This window comes from Stenella coeruleoalba (assembly GCF_951394435.1).
Source record: "Stenella coeruleoalba genome assembly, chromosome: 2".
NCBI lineage: Eukaryota > Metazoa > Chordata > Mammalia > Artiodactyla > Delphinidae > Stenella > Stenella coeruleoalba.
This window is the reverse complement of record NC_137147.1, coordinates 65,622,262-65,628,261: the sequence shown is the minus strand read 5'-3', so window position 1 is coordinate 65,628,261 and position 6,000 is coordinate 65,622,262. Positions and strand designations below refer to the sequence as shown.

General features: G+C 41.9%; 1 protein-coding gene across 5 annotated transcripts in view; it reads left to right on the top strand.

Annotated features, from left to right (window-relative positions):
* Positions 1-233: 233 nt before the first annotated feature.
* The window catches only part of AKAP6 (A-kinase anchoring protein 6), a 598,487-nt gene continuing 592,720 nt past the window's right edge, over positions 234-6,000 (top strand). For all 5 annotated transcript variants that reach the window (XR_013827168.1, XM_079913691.1, XM_079913693.1 and 2 more), the window contains exon 1: positions 234-752. The gene's annotated coding sequence lies outside the window, so the exon portion shown is untranslated. The remainder of the gene's footprint in view (positions 753-6,000) is intronic.

The following is a 6,000-nucleotide window of genomic DNA, read 5'->3' as shown; positions in this document are numbered from 1 at the left end:
CATGCAGGAGGCCTCAGAGCGGTCTCCAGAGCTGCCTCTCAAAACCCCACTGTTTTTTGTGTTAATGAGCACAGGGGTCGGGACGGTGGGGAAGGGCACAAAATATGGAACGCTTCACGAATTTGCGTGTCATCCTTGCGCAGGGGCCATGCTAATCTTCTCTGTATCGTTCCAATTTTAGTATATGTGCTGCCGAAGCGAGCACGATATTCATCTTACCCACAGCATATATAAAGCACGGTGACTCTGGACTCTTACACTTACGGTGACTGAACTGAGAGTCTTCCCGGCGATCGCCGAACGTTTAGGAAATTTGATGTCGAGCCCCACTCATGAGGCTCGCACATTTGGTGCTGTAGTCGCTAGACTGCGACGATCTGTCGAGTTCATCTTTCGGAGCGACATGCAAATGAGGGCCCGGGGCACCTTGGGTAAGTGGCTCCGTCGCGGGTCCCAGGTCCGGGACGTTGGGTCCTCTCGCCGGGGCGCTCGGCCCGCGGAGCATGCCGGGAGTGGCGAGCGCGGCGGCCTGCCTTGCGCGCGGCGGCGTGCCCTGCGCGCGGCGCCCTCGAGGACGCGGCGAACGAGCGGGACCCGCGCGGTGCGTGAGGCTGCCGTGATGCGGAGTGAGCCGCCTGGGTTGGTGCAGCACTTCAGAGCACGTCGTTTCCCACTTAAACTTCCTTTGATGAGTACTTGGGAAAAAAAAAAAAAGTAATCACCCAGCCATTATCACACCTCGAAGAGTTAAGGTAATTCCTTAATGTCACCTAATATTCACTCTACGTTCCAATTTCCTTGTTTTAAAGTTGCCTTTTATTGGTGGTTTGTCGTAAGGATCCAAACGAGGTTCAGTCCTCCCACATGGTGTTTGGTTGCTGTGCCTCTTAGGTCTCTATTAATCTCCTAAAGCCCCCTCTCCACTCCCGCCCTCCCCCCACCGCCATTTCTCTTCACGCTCTTGATTTGTTGAGGAAACCGGATACTTGCACCATGAAACGTCACATTTCTTTCATTTGGCTTATGTATTACTGATGATGTCGTTTAACTTGTTTCTCTATCCTCCATGTTTCTTGAAAGTTTGTAGTTAGATCTAAAGCCATAATTAGGTCCTGGTTTAATTTATTTCTTAAGCTTTAGAGCCCCATTGGTAGGGCGTATTCTACCTATTGCATCTCAACATAAGGCAGGTAATGTCCGGCTGCACCAGTGGGTTCAGGTGAGGTCAGTAGCCTGATCCCTCCATTATCAAGTTTCTCATACATCTTTCACTTAATGATTTTAGAATACACTGATGAACGTTGCCCAGGTAGAGGGTCTGGCGGTCTGTTTGTTGGTTTGTTTTTAACCCTTGGCTCATGAGCTATAAGGATGTAAACCCAAGGCCCTTGATGTCCAACTTCTGTACCCCAAGGAAGAAATTGAGAGAAAAAGACCAGGAAAAGAAATGAAGGAAGCGTGTCGTTGGTCGTTCAGTCCTTTCCGTGATTTGGTTACATGAGCTAACAAATTGCCTTTCTTGCTTAGGCTGGATTGGAGCCCAGTTTCTGTCTCCTCACTGCTAAGAGGCTCTTATGGAGCCAGCAACGGGTCTCCAGACACCACCTCCCTCACACAGTCTGCTTTTCTTTAGCTACACTTTTCTTGTGTAGAATCAATTGGATAAGAAAAATAGTCCCACCCACCCATATCACTATTTGAAGGCAGGCTGTTTCTTTTCTGGATATTTTCTGAATGTTTTCTGTCAGGCTATATATTTATTGAAGGCCTCACCTAGGAGGACAGTTGCTGGAGGTGTTCAAATTAACATCTTAGATTTCCTTACTCTGTTCTCTCCTTTCTGTTACACAGTTGTCTTTTTTTCCCCCCCAAAACTCTTGTGTTCTCCTACTCTTCTCCTCCTGTTTCTTCTTTCTCTATCCTGTCCCTCCTCCCAGCTACATCGAATACCTCACTAACTGAGCATATTTACCCAGTTCACCTCATGCCTTTGTAATCACCCTCATGTTTTCTCACTACACATTTGCAGCATTGAAACCCTATTGGCTTCTGCCAAACTACAAAATATTTAAGATCCCATATTTAGATTTTGACGAAAACAATTCCTGTTCTTATCACCAGTTAAGTATGTGTAAGTCTCCAATCACTTTTTTACGGGGAGATAGTGATCTTTAAACACGTCTTTTGGAGGTCATATAGGAACGTTCTGAGGAAGGTGGCTTTTTAGTTAGATAATCTTTTGTATCTTAAGATCTCACATGAGGAGTCTCACTAGGCATTTTTTAATAAACAGACTTTAGAAAAGGTTGATTTAAAGGATTTTTCTCAACTTATCCGATTTTTTAACAAGAAAAAAAGCGTTTTATTTTTATATCCTGGAACATTTGGACTCTGTTACCAATAAATGCTGTCATCATAATAATTCTAACTATTTACATTAGCAGTGGAATAAAACAATCATCTATGTTTTCTTAGTGGTATGTAAAACTGGTGCATCTTACAATCAGTGGCATTATAGATCCAAAGAGATGGAAAATCTCATTTTTCAGAGAAGGAAACTGAGGCTGAGGTAAGTGTGTAGTGATTTCCCTGGGCAGTACTGGCACTGGTCCTACCATCTTCTGAGGCCAAATTCATTTCTCTTCCTTCTGTACCACTTGTAGTATTACTAGGTCATACTCTTTGCAATAGCTTAGAAAAGAATAAAGACTTCAAGCCTGTCATTTTACAGCCACATTTCTGAGTCCTGCTCATTTTACTGCAACAACAGGATAGTACACACTGATAAGCGGAAAATCTACCTTATTCTTTTTCTTTTTATTCACCGAAAGGGAACATTCAGTGATGTGACTCAGTTGAAACAGGCAAAACCCACAAGTCATTTCCTCTTTAGGAATTTTGCTCTAATTAAAATGAAGAGGAAGCTCAACCAAAATGCTCACATCTTCTTGAACAGGGAACAGATGAGTCACTTAGAACCACAGTATCAGTGACCAGCTTTACCTGGTGTGAAATTGGTGAACTTCAGCTGGGGAACAGAGGTTAGCAACCTGGGCTGCAGTTTGTAATCACCATGAGAGCTTTTTAAAATATCCGTGCCAGAGCCCTCCCCTGAAGGTTCTGATTTAATTGTTCTCCATTTCTCTGAGCTGCTCTACTGAAGAAGCTCGTTGGAGTTCCCCACTAGCCCCCTTCCTTTACTATTCCTTCCCTTTTATGGCCATTCCCCCTTCCCTCATGTTGCACCCATTGACTCCCCAGGACACCTCCTAAATATCCCACCTAAAAAGAACTCCGAGGACCTTTCAGAACTTACTAGTCCTGGGTTTCATCTTTTCAGGGCTCTTCTGGCTAACTCCATAAACTAAAAGGTGATAGAGCAGGGTTTCCCAAACTTGCCTAGAGATAGATTCCCAGAGGATTGGCCAGTGCCAAGGCAAAGGATGATACAGCATATCTCCCAGATGACCTATCTGTGGCTTAAAGGCTACTTTTACTGAAATGAGAAAGTCACTGTGGTAAGGCTGGTGTGAGATATTTTTGTGCATGGAGCCCTTTCATAGCAACCAGTTCCTTTGATTTGTAGTAGCAGATAAATCTCATGTTTTGTTTTATGGGGAGAGTGGGAAGGGGGAAGAGGGGAAAGCATGCACAAGAGACTTATCAGAGATGAGCTTCCTTAATTTCTTGTCCTTATTACAGATTTGCTTATATTCACATACATCCCTGTTTCTTCTGTTTTCATGGGTGAGGTGTCTCTTGTATGGGAAAAATTTGTGCCCAGGTGGACAACTGCATTATCTAGAATCTAGACAATCCCCCAGGGTTATCTGATTAGGGTTATCTGATTCCAAATCTATGGAAACTATCTTAAAACTCTGTAAATTGTAGATAACTGATAGCAATACAAAATAATTCTTGTTTATAGACATGCAAAATCTATCCTTACCAGTAGAGGTTCAGTTGACTTCTCTCTACCACTGTGGAAGAAGCTTGTTTTGCTTCCATTTGCAGATTCATTTCAACATTCCTTTACTCTATATAAGTTTGTGGGTTTTGATTTCTCCTTTGAGCTGGTTACAATGTCTACCTTGTTTCTTCATTGATTAATACATTCAATACAATCTTTAACACATGTTCATTTTATATCTGTATGAGAGGCATGATTTTTACCTTTTTTTTCCCAAATGTCTTTTAACAGTTCGGAGGTCTTCTACTGAGTTGCCCAATGGATTCACCTAACAAAACTAGGTATAGTTCTGACCAGGGAAATGCAGCTCATGGGTTGCTTAACGCCCAGACACATCTTTTTTTTGGCTCTCAAAATGACAACTTCACTTTGCACTCTGTTTTTCTAGTTTTAATATTGTTCTCTATTAATTTTGTGGTTTGTCTTTGTTGTGCTTACAGCAATGTCATTGCCCACTCTTGGTAGCAACGATTAGGAATTTGGTGTTATGTTCTGACCAGAACATGTGAACGGATTAATGATTTGTAGAGCTCTTTTCTCTGTTGGGTGAGAGACAACAGAGAAACTAGTTTGTTAGTCTTGTTTGTTTGCTTATTCATTTATTTGGGCTCAAATAAGTTAAGTATGTTGTATTCCACCAAGAAGGAGAACAGCTCTTTGATATATGAACCAGTAAATTTTTTGTGCTTCTGTGTTTACTATTAACTCATGACTGAAATTTTAAAATTGAAATGATAAACTCTGTGTCTGTATGTCTATATGTCTGTAATTCCAAAAGATCTTTACGTCTCATTGTATGGATGTGTAACGCTTTCCTGAGTCCAGATGGTATTATTAGATTATAAAATTTCCTAAATTAAAGAAGTCCTGTTCTGATTGACTTATGAGATAAATAAGTGCTTATTTAAATATAATATTCCTGTAATTCTCAGAAAATAAGGAGGTTGAATTTCTGAGATTTAAAATGTGCCAGATTTAAAAACTATTTTAAAAGAAATCAGCTCAGAATCATTTAAAGAATTCAAGTTCCCATAATTTAGGTAAATCTTTGGCAAACTAGACTTTGTTAATGGTAAGATCCTTGAGGCAGTGCATCAGGATGGGCTTCAGACATTTCTTTAACAGAAAGAAGGTCAGGCTCCTCTTCTGAGAGCAGAGCAGGAAGAAACAAGGATGAGAGCAGATGCAGGTGTGCTTTCAGGGGTGTGTATGGAGTGGGAATATACAGGGAGATGCTTGATGGATTTCAAGTCTGATGGATTCTCTTTTTAAGAATCTAGGAGGTGAGGGAGTCTGCTGAGGATGAAGGGCTAGGTTTGGGTAGAAGGCCTGGGGAGGGTAGCAAAGGCTTAGGAAAGTATTTCACAAAGTGGAGGAGCTAAGTCACTGATGTACTTTGAGGCGATTTTCGTGGGTACATAGGCAGAGTTGTTTTTTAAAAGTTTAATAGTTATGAGTTTATTTTAATGCAGAGGGTGTTTTTTCATTTTAATAGTTTTGTTTTTAAATGTGTATTGGAAATAAACAATTAGCACATCAAACCTAATATTTTATGGATATTACTTATAAAGCAAAAGTACTGTTTAAAAGTTAAGTTAGGGCTTCCCTGGTGGCGAAGTGGTTGAGAGTCCGCCTGCCGATGCAGGGGACACGGGTTCGTGCCCTGGTCCGGGAAGATCCCACATGCTGCGGAGTGGCTGGGCCCATGAACCATGGCTGCTGAGCCTGCACGTCCGGAGCCTGTGCTCTGCAACGGGAGAGGCCACAACAGTGAGAGGCCCACGTACCGGAAAAAAAAAAAAAAAAAAAAAAAAAAAATTAATTTGAAGAAAGGGATTCAGTTACTATTACCTCAGGTGCTACTTTGATATGGTAAAAATCCCAAAGGTGGTACTCAAAAATTTGGGAAAGTTTGATTTAAGTAAGATATCCAATAGGGCAATTGGGAAAAGAGGAACAATGTGTGTAAAAAGACTGGTGAGTGGTGCTGAGACCGTAGCCACCTGAAATCACAGCTTTTAGCACTGGCT